This window comes from Coregonus lavaretus (genome assembly GCF_964263955.1).
Source record: "Coregonus lavaretus genome assembly, chromosome: 17".
Taxonomy (NCBI): domain Eukaryota; kingdom Metazoa; phylum Chordata; class Actinopteri; order Salmoniformes; family Salmonidae; genus Coregonus; species Coregonus lavaretus.
Window position 1 is genome coordinate 14,102,618 of NC_140004.1, and position 15,287 is coordinate 14,117,904.

Below are 15,287 nucleotides of genomic sequence, written 5' to 3' on the forward strand. Positions count from 1 at the left end.
GCAAAAAACACAACCTTTTCAAGGCATATGTAACAGTACTAAACAGTACGAGTGGCGCAGTGGTCTAAGGCACTGCATCTCAGTGCTTGAGGCGTCACTACAGACCCCCTGGTTTGATTCCAGGCTGTATCACAACCGGACGTGATTGGGAGTCCCATAGGGCAGCGCACAATTGGCCCAGCGTCGTCCGGGTTTGGCCGGTGTAGGCCATCATTGTAAATAAGAGGGGCAGGTCTGCAGACAGCTGTTCCTCCTCATGGAGGTCTACTTTGGCGATCAGGGGCTTGCCGATGTTGACGTCCGTGGTCCAGTCCACCAGCTCATGCACAGCCTTGAAAGAGCCCTGTAGACACGCTGTGAACCACAGCTGATCCTACAGAGAAGAAGACAAGGAGTAGAATCATATTTTATTGACCTTATATATTTATACTATAGCTACAATGGAGATCAAAACTCTCTTGTCCAAGGTGAGCACTGCCCTAAGATGACACCAGCTGCTCCTACAGAGGGGACACAGGGCACACATAGAAACAGGAAGGTAGTTTTAAAAAACTTTATTCAAGAGATCAAACAAAAGGGGCAAAGACAGTATAATAAAGTAGTAGTAATGTGAGAATCTAGAAAGTGGTGATTCTTTTTTGTACCCTTACCCTGAGCTTCTGTAGAGAGTTGAGGCGTGTGTAGAGGCAGTGCTGGGGCAGACTGCTGGAGAGCAGGTAGATACCAATCTCCTCTGGTGTCTCCCTGTTCATATTTTTGGGGTCAACAAATACAGTACCAGTCAAAAGTTTTTGAACACCTACTCATTCAAGCGTTTTTCTTTATTTTTATTATTTTCTACATTGTAGAATAATAGTGAAGACATCAAAACTATGAAATAACACATATGGAATCATGTAGTAACCAAATAAGTGTTAAACAAATCAAAATATATTTTATATTTGAGATTCTTCAATTAGCCACCCTTTGCCTTGATGACAGCTTTGCACACTCTTGGCATTCTCTCAACCAGCTTCATCTGGAATGCTTTTCCAACAGTCTTGAAGGAGTTCCCACATATGCTGAGCACTTGTTGGCTGTTTTTCCTTCATTCTGCGGTCCGACTCATCCCAAACCATCTCAATTGGGTTGAGGTCGGGGGATTGTGGAGGCCAGTTCATCTGATGCAGCACTCCATCACTCTCCTTCTTGGTAAAATAGCCCTTACACAGCCTGGAGGTGTGTTGGGTCATTGTCCTGTTGAAAAACAAATTATAGTCCCACTAAGCCCAAACCAGATGGGATGGAGTATCGCTGCAGAATGCTGTGGTAGCCATGCTGGTTAAGTGTGCCTTGAATTCTAAATAAATCACAGACAGTGTCAAAAGCAAAGCACCCCCACACCATAACATCTCCTCCTCCATGCTTTACGGTGGGAACTACACATGCGGAGATCATCCATTCACCCACACCGCGTCTGACAAAGACATGGTGGTTGGAACCAAAAATCTCAAATTTGAACTCGAGACCAAAGGACACATTTCCACCGGTCTAATGTCCATTGCTTGTGTTTCCTCATGAGCGCCAGTTTCATCACAGCTCTTTATGGTTTTTGCGACTGCACTTGAAGAAACGTTCAAAGTTCTTTAAATGTTTCGTATTGACTGACCTTCATGTCTTAAAGTAATGATGGACTGTCATTTCTCTTATTTGAGCTGTTCTTGACATAATATGGACTTGGTCTTTTACCAAATAGGGCTATCGTCTGTATACCCCCCCCCCCCCCCCCCACCTTGTCACAACACCACAGATTAGCTCAACCACACTGAGAAGTAAAGAAATTCCACAAATTAACTTTTAAGGCACACCTGTTAATTGAAATGCATTCCAGGTGACTACCTCATGAAGCTGGTTGAGAAAATGCCAAGACTGTGCAAAGCTGTCATTAAGGCAAAGGATGGCTATTTGAAGAATATATTTCGATTTGTTTAACACTTTTTTGGTTACTACATGATTCTATATGTGTAATTTCATAGTTTTGATGTCTTCACTATTATTCTACAATGTAAAAAATCGAAAAATAAAGAAAAACCCTTGAATGAGTAGGTGTGTCCAAACTTTTGACTGGTGGTGTATGTAAATTAGATATTTTGTTATTTCATTTTCAATAAATGTGCAAACATTTCTAAAAACATGTTTTCACTTTGTCATTATGGGGTATTGTGTGTAGATGGGTTAGGAAATAAAATCTATTGAATCCATTTTAAATTCAGGCTGTAACACAACAAAATGTGAAATAAGTCAAGGGTTATTAATACTTTCTGAAGGCACTGTATATGCATATGCATAGTTTTGAGCCAGGTGCTGGACATCAAAACATATCTCCAGCAAAAAGAAAGACTTTGCAGTCTGCACAATGCCATCTATTCTCCTAATGTTGTTTCAGTAAACCCCAAGAAAGGAAAATACTCTCATTTGTATTGAACAGAGCTAGGAAAAAACATCATGGCATCAGTGGCATATTGAGTTTAAATTCCCTTCCCTATCCTCCTATCCCTTTGGTGTTCACGGATCTGAAAAGCTTTAAAGGATTAGGCTATTGGATTAGTTACACCTTTTCAGATCTATGAACACTTGAAGGGGTAGTGGATATGAAAGAAACGGTGAGAATTGGTGACAGGAGCCTGGGAAAGGAACAAGTTTGCATAATTTTAGAACTGGGTGAAAGACTGTAGCAACTCACCAGGGAGAAGTTGATGATGTGGGCCTGGCAGAAGGACATGTCCTCTGGTTTCTTCACAATGTGGGTGTAGATGACCAGCACGTCAGAGAAATCTGCAGCAAACCCAGCTTGGTCTGAGCCCCACACTCAAAGTCCAGATATATACTCTCAGGCAGTTCTAGACTAAAAACACAACGTTACATCCACAATAAGTATATTGATAACGTCAGCTAAACAACTCAAATCGAAACGTACTGTAATTACGTTCATTCTTTGATTGTGTTTGAGGTGTGTCCTTACCGTGAGCCTTGGCCCACTGACGTTGTGAGCCAGGGCCATGTCAGAGCTGTCGCCAGGCAGAATAGGGTCCGTCAGATCCCTCCTCTCTGATAGGCTGCTGCGGATCTCCAGAGCCTGCTTCCCGTTAGTGGCGTTGAACTGGCCCATGTCTGGATAAAACGAACACAGAATATATATTTTTTGTTGTACTGCTGTTACTTACTTTGCATGGTACTGCATTAGAGCAATTCTGTATACTTTATTATTAATTGACTTGCATACTCCATGACCACAAATAGGTGACATTTACAAAATTATTATTATTTTACCAACACATAATTGGTCCATTACTCTGTACCCTCAGCCACTTTGTCCAGCAACACAGTGATCTTCTCATCCTCCAGAAGACGTTGCTTCAGAAACTTGATGAAGACTATTGGTGAATCCACTAGAGCTCAGCTCAAAAGCGTCTGCATCTTGGAAGCTGCACAAGAGAAGAATGAAACAGCATTGGGAAATATATCATTTCATCTGTTCATACAAAGTAACATGCTACAAATAGAAGTTTAGATATATTTTTGAGTAATCATCAGATTACTTACATTGAATATCCAAAAACAATGTTAGCGGTGACCCTCAATAGTACAGTATGTTTGGGGTGGTTTCATCGTTAATATTTCTAAAAATAAAAATTAAATAGTCACAATATTACAACAAACAATATGGTGAAGGGCTTTATATCCCATGCTACCAACAGGGAGGGGACACTGAATAATAGTGAACATAGCATAAGTATCATGGTTAGCATACCCACTGGGCACAGACATCAGTTCAACTTGGATTTACATTTGGTTGAAACATAACTTTGTCTAGTTTTGATTTACATTTGGTCCCCATGTTATTGGATTTAGACGAAAATGTTGATGAATTAAAAACGACATTCCCTTACGTTAATGACTTTTTGCAAATACAATCAGTTTTCCACCTTGATTCAGTGTAATCACATTTCATTTATTTGTTGAAATGATGTGGAAACAATGTTGAGTCAACCAGTTTTTGCCCAGTGGGTAGTATCCTAGTCTTTACCCACCTCTTCCTACACATATCCAGCAGGAACACATTGAGGCCCGTCTCCTTCTCCTGCATCAGTTTGAGGATGCTCTGCACACACAGGCAGTTGGCTGAGCGTTACGGGTTTGAAGCATCCACAGGTACCATGAAGCTGTTGCCGTAATTCTCATAAACATGACCAGCATAGTACAGCAAACCTAGGAGAAGGTCATGGGAATGAATTGAACAGGGGTAAATGAGACAGTGAATAGAGAAGTGAATGAAATAAGACAAAAATGTGACTTCTCAAACGTATGTAACCAAAAATGCCATGATTTGATTTTGTTTAGAAAAACCAGCTCAAACAAACTAAGATTTGACTGAAACTTGACAAGAACGGATCAAATTCTTCTAGGTCTTCTTTCATACACTGCTGGCGCAGGAGGTTGGTGAGGTCATACACATCCACCATGGGCGCCTTGAGCTGGGGGTGGTTCTGGTATGAGAGGTTCCCGATCAGCAGGGCCATTATATCTGTCGCTGTGATGGGAGCCAAATATCACCAATGACTATGAGTTTAAATCAATTGTGGAATAATGAAACATTGACCAACATGAAGAGAACATTTACATTTTGTTCTGCTTACCAAAAGGAGGTTCTTGAGTGCTGTTTAGGATGAGTTCACTGGTACCTACAATCCCAAGACTTTCATTATATAACACAGACATTGCACATGTTGTATTGATACACATTCTCTATGTACTGTGCAAAAACATTTATAAAAACTAGGAACAATGATAGATCAGCTCAAATATTATTTCAATGCGTGTCAAAGTGTCACTTTCCTTGCTTTAAAGGCAAAAACATAATCTGTGGGGAAACATTTTCAGAACGATTACTGGAATTTTGATTTCCTGTGCTTGCATTTCAACTGAATTCAAGTACTATTTTTCACTAATTAGGTGGAGGTAAGTCAGAGGCCAAAAGATCAACATGCCTAATGTTAGCCATTTGTAAGTGATCACTAAGAACGAAAGTATGTGGACACCTGCTCGTCGAACATCTCATTCCAAAATCATGGGCATTTATATGGAGTTGGTGCCCCCTTTGCTGCTATAACAGCCTCCACTCTTCTGGGAAGCCTTTCCACTAGATGTTGGAACATTGCTGCAGGGACTTGCTTCCATTCAGCCACAAGAGCAGTAGTGAGGTCAGGCACTGATGTTGGGCGTTCGATGGGGTTGAGGTCAGGGCTCTGTGCAGGCCAGTCAAGTTCTTCCACACCGATCTCGACAAACCATTTCTCTATGGACCTCGCTTTGTGCACGGTGCATTGTCATACTGAAACAGGAAAGGGACTTCCCCAAACTGTTGCCACAAAGTTGGAAACACAGAATCGTCTAGAATGTCATTGCATGCTGTAGCGTTAAGATTCCCCTTCACTGGATCTAAGGCGCCTAGCCCGAACCATGAAAAACAGCCCCAGACCACCAAACTTTACAGTTGGTACTATGCATTCGGGCAGGTAGAGTTCTCCTGGCATCTGCCAAACCCAGATTCGTCCGTCGGACTGCCAGATGGTGAAGCGTGATTCATCACTCCAGAGAACGCTTTTCCACTGCTCCAGAGTCCAATGGCGGCAAACTTCACACCATTCCAACCGACGCTTGGCATTGCGCATGGTGATCTTAGGCTTGTGTTCGGCTGCTTGGCCATGGAAACCCATTTCTTGAAGCTCCCTACGAACAGTTCTTGTGCTGACGTTGCTTCCAGATTTTTACGTGCTACTCGCTTCAACACTCGGCGGTCCCGTTCTGTGAGCTTGTGTGGCCTACCACTTCGCGGCTGAGCCGTTGTTGCTCCTAGACGTTTCCACTTAACAATACCAGCGCTTACAGTTGAATAGGGCAGCTCTAGCAGGGCAGAAATTTGACGAACTGACTTGTTGGAAAGGTGGCATCCTATGACGGTGCCACATTGAAAGTCACTGAGCTCTTCAGTAAGGCCGTTCTACTGCCAATGTTTGTCTATGGAGATTTTATACACTGTCAGCAACGGGTGTGGCTGAAATAGCCAAATCCACTAATTTGAAGGGGTGTCCACATACTTTTGGTGATGTAGTGTATTTTAACAAATAGGTGGCCCGCTGAGGCAAAGTGGTTATAAGCACCAAAAATGTCCATCTTATCTGTTCTGGGAACAGAAGCGGTCATACCCTGCTGGGGAAATGAGGGGATGGAGGTTTATTTCTGTCACGATCGTTGAGAGACGGGTCAGACCAATGTGCAGCGTGGTATGCGTACATGTTTATTAATACGAATAAACACTTGACAAAATAACAAACAACGAACCGTGAAGTTCTATGGGCTGTAATGAAACTAGCCAAACAGAAACTCAAACAAGATCCCACACTAAGGTAGGCAACCAGGCTACCTAAGTATGATCCCCAATCAGAGACAACGAGCGACAGCTGCCTCTTATTGGGAATCACACCGGGCCAAACATAGAAATATAAACCTAGATCTAAACATAGATATACACATAGAAACTCACGCCCTGACCAAACCAACTAAAGACAACCGGCCTCTCAAGGCCAGGGCGTGACAGTACCCTCCCCCCCAAAGGTGCGTACTCCGGCCGCACCAACCTAACTCATAAGGGGAGGGTCCGGATAGGCATTCAGCTTTGGAGGCGGCTCCGGCTCCGGGCGTGACGACCTCTCCCTCTCTGCCTCCCCGTTGCACCCCTGGTCTGGTCTGGACCTCGGCGCGATGCTTCCCCTCTCCTTCCTCCCACGATGCACCAAGCCCTGTCTGGACCCTGGTGTGGGAGGCCCCGAACCTGGAGAGGGGCTGACGTCTGGGCCTGGATCGGCAATCCTCCCGCGATGCACCAAGCCCTGTCTGGACCCTGGTGTGGGAGGCCCCGACCCTGGAGAGGGGCTGACGTCTGGGTCTGGAGTGGAGCCGCTGACCGGAGCTGAACTGGACCCCTGTGGAGCGGACTGCCCTGGCTCCGGAGTGGAACCGCTGACCGGAGCTGGACTGGGCACCGGTGGAGTGTATTAATCTGGCACTGGAATGGAGCCGCTGACCGGAGCTGAACTAGGCACCGGTGGAGCGGACTAATCTGGGAACACGCACCACTGGTCTGGTGTGAGGAGCAGGGACGGGTCGTGCCAGACTGGAGACACGCACCACTGGTTTGGTGCGAGGAGCAGACACGGGCTGTGCCGGACTAGATACACGCAACACTGGTTTGGTGCGGGGAGCAGGTACGGGGCGTACCGGGCTGGTGACACGCACCGCTGGTTTGGTGCGGGGAGCAGGAACGGGTCGTGCCGGACTGGATACACACACCACTGGTTTGGTGCGGGGAGAAGGTATGGGGCGTACCGGGCTGGCGACATGCACCACTGGTTTGGTGTTGGGAGCAGGTACGGGCCGTACCGGACTGGATATGCGCACCACTGGTTTGGTGCGGGTAGCAGGCACAGGTCGTGCCGGACTGGAGACACGCACCACTGGTTTGGTGCGAGGAGCAGGCACGGGCCGTACTGGACTGGATACACGCACCACTGGATTAGTGCGGGGAGCAGGTACGGGTCTTACCGGGCTGGCGACACGCACCACTGGTTTGGTGCGGGGAGCAGGTACGGGCCGTACTGGACTGGATACACGCACCACTGGTTTGGGGCGGGGAGCAGGTACGGGGCGTACCGGGCTGGCGACACGCACCACTGGTTTGGTGCGGAGAGCAGGTACGGGCCGTACTGGACTGGATACGCGCACCACTGGTTTGGTGCGGGGAGCAGGTATGGGGCGTACCGGGCTGGCGACACGCACCACTGGTTTGGTGTTGGGAGCTGGCACAGGCCGTACCAGGCTGTGGAGGCGCACTGGAGGTCTGGAGCGTAGAGCTGGCACAACCCGTCCTGGCTGGATGCCGACTTCCGCACGGTACGTACAGTGGGGAGAACAAGTATTTGATACACTGCCAATTTTGCAGGTTTTCCTACTTACAAAGCATGTAGAGGTCTGTAATTTGTATCATAGGTACACTTCAACTGTGAGAGACGGAATCTAAAACAAAAATCCAGAAAATCACATTGTATGATTTTTAAGTAATTAATTTGCATTTTATTGCATGACATAAGTATTGGATACATCAGTAAAAGCAGAACTTAATATTTGGTACAGAAACCTTTGTTTGCAATTACAGAGATCATACGTTTCCTGTAGGTCTTGACCAGGTTTGCACACACTGCAGCAGGGATTTTGGCCCACTCCTCCATACAGACCTTCTCCAGATCCTTCAGGTTTCGGGGCTGTCGCTGGGCAATACGGACTTCCAGCTCCCTCCAAAGATTTTCTATTGGGTTCAGGTCTGGAGACTGGCTAGGCCACTCCAGGATCTTGAGATGCTTCTTACGGAGCCACTCCTTAGTTGCCCTGGCTGTGTGTTTCGGGTCGTTGTCATGCTGGAAGACCCAGCCACGACCCATCTTAAATGCTCTTACTGAGGGAAGGAGGTTGTTGGCCAAGATCTCGCGATACATGGCCCCATCCATGACACTGCTGGTCCTGCTCACACTGCCCTACCCTATGCTTTGACTTCTTTCTCCCCTCTCTCTCCAGATAAAATCTTGCGACTAGTGACTGCAGGCCGCCCAACAACCTGCCCGCTTGACCCCATCCCCTCCTCTCTTCTCCAGACCATCTCCGGTGACCTTCTCCCCTACCTCACCTCGCTGATCAACTCATCCTTGACCGCTGGCCATGTCCCTTCCGTCTTCAAGAGAGCGAGAGTTGCACCCCTTCTCAAAAAACCAACACTCGATCCCACTGATGTCAACAACTACAGACCAGTATCCCTTCTTTCTTTTCTTTCCAAAACTATTGAGCGTGCCGTCTTTAGCCAACTCTCTTGCTATCTCTCTCAGAATGACCTTCTTGATCCAAACCAGTCAGGTTTCAGGACTGGTCATTCAACTGAGACTGCTCTTCTCTGTGTCACGGAGGCTCTCCGCACTGCTAAAGCTAACTCTCTCTCCTCTGCTCTTGTCCTTCTAGACCTGTCTGCTGCCTTTGATACTGTGAACCATCAGATCCTCCTCTCCACCCTCTCCGAGCTGGGCATCTCCGGCGCGGCTCACTCCTGGATTGCGTCCTACCTGACCGGTCGCTCCTACCAAGTGGCGTGGCGAGAAGCTGTCTCCGCACCACGTGCTCTCACCACTGGTGTCCCCCAGGGCTCAGTTCTAGGCCCTCTCCTTTTTTCCCTATACACCAAGTCACTTGGCTCTGTCATATCCTCACATGGCCTCTCCTATCATTGCTACGCTGACGATACACAACTAATCTTCTCCTTTCCCCCTTCTGATAACCAGGTGGCGAATCGCATCTCTGCATGTCTGGCCGACATATCAGTATGGATGACGGATCACCACCTCAAGCTGAACCCTGGCAAGACGGAGCTGCTCTTCCTCCCGGGGAAGGACTGCCCGTTCCATGATCTCGCCATCACGGTTGACAACTCCGTTGTGTCCTCCTCCCAGAGTGCGAAGAGCCTTGGCGTGACCCTGGACAACACCCTGTCGTTCTCCGCTAACATCAAGGCGGTGACCCGATCCTGCAGGTTCATGCTCTACAACATTCGGAGAGTACGACCCTGCCTTACACAGGAAGCGGCACAGGTCCTAATCCAGGCACTTGTCATCTCCCGTCTGGATTACTGCAACTCGCTGTTGGCTGGGCTCCCTGCCTGTGCCATTAAACCCCTACAACTCATCCAGAATGCCGCAGCCCGTCTGGTGTTCAACCTTCCCAAGTTCTCTCACGTCACCCCCCTCCTCCGCACACTCCACTGGCTTCCAGTTGAAGCTCGCATCCGTTACAAGACCATGGTGCTTGCCTATGGAGCAGTGAGGGGAACGGCACCTCCGTACCTTCAGGCTCTGATCAGTCCCTACACCCAAACGAGGGCATTGCGTTCATCCACCTCTGGCCTGCTGGCTCCCCTACCTCTGCGGAAGCATAGTTCCCGCTCAGCCCAGTCAAAACTGTTCGCTGCTCTGGTACCCCAATGGTGGAACAAGCTCCCTCACGACGCCAGGACAGCGGAGTCACTCACCACCTTCCGGAGACATTTGAAACCCCACCTCTTTAAGGAATACCTGGGATAGGATGAAGTAATCCTTCTAGCCCCCCCCCCCCCCCCCCCCCCAAAAAAAAAAAAATACATTGTTGTAAAGTGGTTAACCCACTGGCTATAGGGTGAATGCACCAATTTGTAAGTCGCTCTGGATAAGAGCGTCTGCTAAATGACTTAAATGTAAATGTAATCCATCCTCCCCTCAATACGGTGCAGTCGTCCTGTCCCCTTTGCAGAAAAGCATCCCCAAAGAATGATGTTTCCACCTCCATGCTTCACGGTTGGGATGGTGTTCTTGGGGTTGTACTCATCCTTCTTCTTCCTCCAAACACGGCGAGTGGAGTTTAGACCAAAAAGCTTTATTTTTGTCTCATCAGACCACATGACCTTCTCCCATTCCTCCTCTGGATCATCCAGATGGTCATTGGCAAACTTCAGACGGGCCTGGACATGCGCTGGCTTGAGCAGGGGGACCTTGTGTGCGCTGCAGGATTTTAATCTATGACGGCGTAATGTGTTACTAATGGTTTTCTTTGAGACTGTGGTCCCAGCTCTCTTCAGGTCATTGACCAGGTCCTGCCGTGTAGTTCTGGGCTGATCCCTCACCTTCCTCATGATCATTGATGCCCCACAAGGTGAGATCTTGCATGGAGCCCCAGACCGAGGGTGATTGACCGTCATCTTGAACTTCTTCCATTTTCTAATAATTGCGCCAACAGTTGTTGCCTTCTCACCAAGCTGCTTGCCTATTGTCCTGTAGCCCATCCCAGTCTTGTGCAGGTCTACAATTTTATCCCTGATGTCCTTACACAGCTCTCTGGTCTTGGCCATTGTGGAGAGGTTGGAGTCTGTTTGATTGAGTGTGTGGACAGGTGTGTTTTATACAGGTAATGAGTTCAAACAGGTGCAGTTAATACAGGTAATGAGTGGAGAACAGGAGGGCTTCTTAAAGAAAAACTAACAGGTCTGTGAGAGATGGAATTCTTACTGGTTGGTAGGTGATCAAATACTTATGTCATGCAATAAAATGCAAATTAATTACTTAAAAATCATACAATGTGATTTTCTGGATTTTTGTTTTAGATTCCGTCTCTCACGGTTGAAGTGTACCTATGATAAAAATTACAGACCTCTACATGCTTTGTAAGTAGGAAAACCTGCAAAATCGGCAGTGTATCAAATACTTGTTCTCCCCACTGTACGTGGCGTTAGCACAGGACGCACTGGACTGTGCAGGCGCACTGGTGACACAGTGCGTATCTCCGCACAACACGGAGCCTGCACGGTCACACACTTCTTAGCGCGAATACGGGGAGTTGGCTCTGCTCTGAACCCTGGCTCCGCCAACCACCCTGTGTGCCCCCCCCAAAAAAAACTATTGGGGCTGCTTCTCAGGCTTTCTTCGTGACCGCGTCCTTTTAAGTCGCCGTTTCTCTCCTACCTGGCCTTCCTCCTTCGCCCAGGGTCCTTTATTGGCTACACTCTCCTTCTCCACCCTCATCCCTTTCAGGGCCTCCATATGCTTGGCCAGATCCTCTCTTATCTCCCTCCAAGTCCATGATCTCTGCTCCTCCTGGGCACGCTGCTTGGTTCATTGGTGGTGGGATCTTCTGTCACGATCGTTGAGAGACGGGTCAGACCAAGGTGCAGCATGGTATATGCGTACATGTTTATTAATACGAATAAACACTTGAAAAAATAACAAACAACGAACCGTGAAGTTCTATGGGCTATAACGAAACTAGCCAAACAGAAACACAAACAAGATCCCACACTAAGGTAGGCAACCAGGCTACCTTAGGGTGGGATCTTCTGTCACGATCGTTGAGAGACGGGTCAGACCAAGGTGCAGCGTGGTATACGTACATGTTTATTAATATGAATAAACACTTGACAAAATAACAAACAACAAACAAGATCCCACACTAAGGTAGGCAACCAGGCTACCTAAGTATGATCCCCAATCAGAGACAACAAGCGACAGCTGCCTCTGATTGGGAATCACACCCGGCCAAACATAGAAATATAAACATAGATCTAAACATAGATATACACATAGAAACTCACGCCCTGACCAAACCAACTAAAGACAACCGGCCTCTCAAAGCCAGGGCGTGACAATTTCAGAGATTTGACTACCTTCCAGATAGCAGCTGGATTCCCATCATTCACAGATACACAGTTGAAGAAGTCGATTTTTCTTTTCTAACCAGGGATAGACATCTATTTCTCAAGCATCTGAAGGACTGCCAGTCAGACGTAGAATCAGTCAGTCTAGCCTTAGCCCGAGCTAAATGTATCTCCTGATGTTTCTCTGATAGTTCATTCTTGAACCAGGGATTAGCTCTATCCCTTACCCTTAGTTTCTTGAATGGAGCATGCTTATCTGCAATAGACTTACAGTAAAACAATTTAGGGCCTGATCCGAGTCAGAGATATCTGACACAACCCCCCATTCACACAATCCCAGATCAGACAAGAATTGTTGCTCATTGAAATTCCTGTAATTTCTCTTTGTAATAATGCAAGGGCATGATTTAAGTAGCTTTGCATCTCTTATGCAGGCAACGGGACAGTGGTCACTGAACTCATTAGCAAAAATTCCAATGGCTGTATACTTATGCTTGTCAAAATAATATCTAAAATAGTAGATTTTTCAGGGTGTTTACAGTTGGGGCGGGTTGGTTCAGTTATGAGTTAGATTTAGCTCAATGCAGACATCTTTCAGCCTATCAGAAGATGGCATCAACCAATCCAGATTAAGATCACTCAAAATTGCTTAGGGACAGAGGTAGTGAGAGATACAGAACCATTTATGTTGTCCTTTGTAAATATGGCGACACCTCCACCTCTGCCAACTCTGTCAGATCTAAAAACATTATAACCAGCCAGAGACACATCATTATCCAGCACAGTCTTATTTAGGCAAGTTTGAGATATTACCAGAATGTTGGTTTGAGAGGCCAGAGTTATAATAAAATCTATTTTCGAGGATAAACTTCTGGCATTCACATGAATCAGTCCAATACCGCAGCTGCGGGATTTCAGATCAGACAGAGTCTCTAATACAAGCATACCATGCTCAGTTGCTAACCCCTTATTTGAAAATACCATAGGGCTAGCTTGAATTGGTATAGATACAAGATTGTCTAGCACTGTACCATTGGGCCTATGCGTTGAGCGAGGACGTGGATTAAAACAAGAGTCAATGAGGGTAACCTGTTGCGGGCCTGCAATATGATGATAATGCTGATAATTTATGATTGGGATTACCTGAGCAGAACATGTGCTCTCGAAAATATAATGAATAAAATGAAAGGGCAATAATCCAAAGGATGAATAAAATGCATTTAACACCTGGAACCAATCCCTCATTCTCTGAAATCTATTCCCTGTAAAAACAGATTCATTTTTCCACCCCATTGTTTGCAACATGGACCTGTTCCATTCATGAAAATACTGTTTGTCCCAGATGCCCAAACTAAGAGAAGCAGACACTTCAGCTATACCTTCAGAACACTCCACTGTCCTTGAAAACTGGACAGATATCATCGGTCCTTTCAGTCAAGAACAAGAGCAAGTAATCATCAAGAACTGTCACCAAATACAACGTTTTTGCTCATATTGTATACTGATAAACCGAGCATATGTTTGGGCTAGGATCAATATCATCATTATAGTACTGTACAAGAAAGGACAGTGACATACCCACTAGAACTTCTACTTCATTCGTCCACGTCCTCTCGTTGTTAATGCAAATCTCACAGCAATACTTTCCCTGATGTTCCAGCATCAGATAAGGAATCTGTTTGAATCAACAAACAACCACCATCGTAAGCTATTTGAAAACATTTCCAACGGTAACTATTTTCATTCAATTTGTATTCTATAACAGTATAGCTGCTGTAGCTATAACAGATACTGTACATGTTTAACAGTGTAACAGTATAAAAGAGTAATGTTCTACATAAGAGTTTAACGATGTTAGCATCCTCCTCTTTGTCCTCCTTACCGTGAGTCTCCTCTTGGAGGCATCTGGAAAGGGAAGAGTGCCACTGGTAGCGGGGAATAGGCCTCCCCACTGCCCCACACTCCAATTGGAGAGAGTCCCCCACGTGCAGCCCCTGGCCCTGTGGCTGGATAACCACCTTCAGCCTGCCCTCCAACGAGTGGGACCCCAACCCTCCATGCAAAACTTTACAGACAAACTTACCCCTTTTTTCTCTGTCTTTCACAGAAAGGAGGACCTAACAAAGTGTGGAAAATGTTTGCCTTTTTAAAATGAAAACTGATGGAAATGAAAGAATTCACAGGCAGACGAAATATACAATAACAATTCTGTTTGAGCAGCATGCGGCTGGGACTGCCCTCCAGCTCCAACACCTTCAGAGAGCACATATCCATCTCACCTGAACTGCAGTGGAGAAGGCATCATTTATCCACACAGTAATGCATACCCATACTGTCTATGAGGCTATTCAATAAGACAATTATATGAACACAGGAGGTTACGTTACAGCCTTATTCTAAAATTGATTAAATCGTTTTTTTCTCTCATCAACCTACACACAATACCCGATGATGACAAAGCAAAAACAGGTGTTTAGACATTTTTGCAAATGTATTAAGTATTCAGACCCTTGACTCAGTACTTTGTTGAAGCACCTTTGGCAGTGATTATAGCCTAGAGTCTTCTTGGGTATGACGCTACAAGCTTGCCACACCTGTATTTGGGGAGTTTCTCCCATTCTTCTCTGCAGATCCTCTCAAGCTCTGTCAGGTTGGATGGGAGCGTCGCTGCACAGCTATTTTCAGGTCTCTCCAGAGATCGATCGGGTTCAAGTCCGGGCTCTGGCTGGGCCACTCAAGGGCATTCAGAGACTTGTCCCGAAGGCACTCCTGCATTGTCTTGGTTGTGTGCTTAGTGTCGTTGTCCTGTTGGAAGGTGAACCTTCGCCCCAGTCAGAGGTCCTGAGCGCTCTGGAGCATCAAGGATCTCTGTACTCCGTTCATCTTTCCCTCGATCCTGACTAGTCTCCCAGTCCCTGCCGCTGAAAAACATCCCCACTGCATGATGCTGCCACCACCGTGCATCACCTTAGGG

General features: G+C 46.5%; 1 pseudogene across 1 annotated transcript; it reads right to left on the reverse strand.

The window, feature by feature from the left end:
• Positions 1-210: 210 nt before the first annotated feature.
• Positions 211-14,587, reverse strand: LOC311145030 (mucosa-associated lymphoid tissue lymphoma translocation protein 1-like; annotated as a pseudogene). The gene is made up of 10 exons: positions 14,518-14,587; positions 14,196-14,411; positions 4,460-4,570; positions 4,071-4,248; positions 3,583-3,659; positions 3,339-3,464; positions 3,002-3,150; positions 2,723-2,879; positions 651-776; positions 211-373 (listed from the first exon to the last, which is right to left on the reverse strand). The product of its transcript is annotated as a mucosa-associated lymphoid tissue lymphoma translocation protein 1-like (transcript).
• Positions 14,588-15,287: the final 700 nt, after the last annotated feature.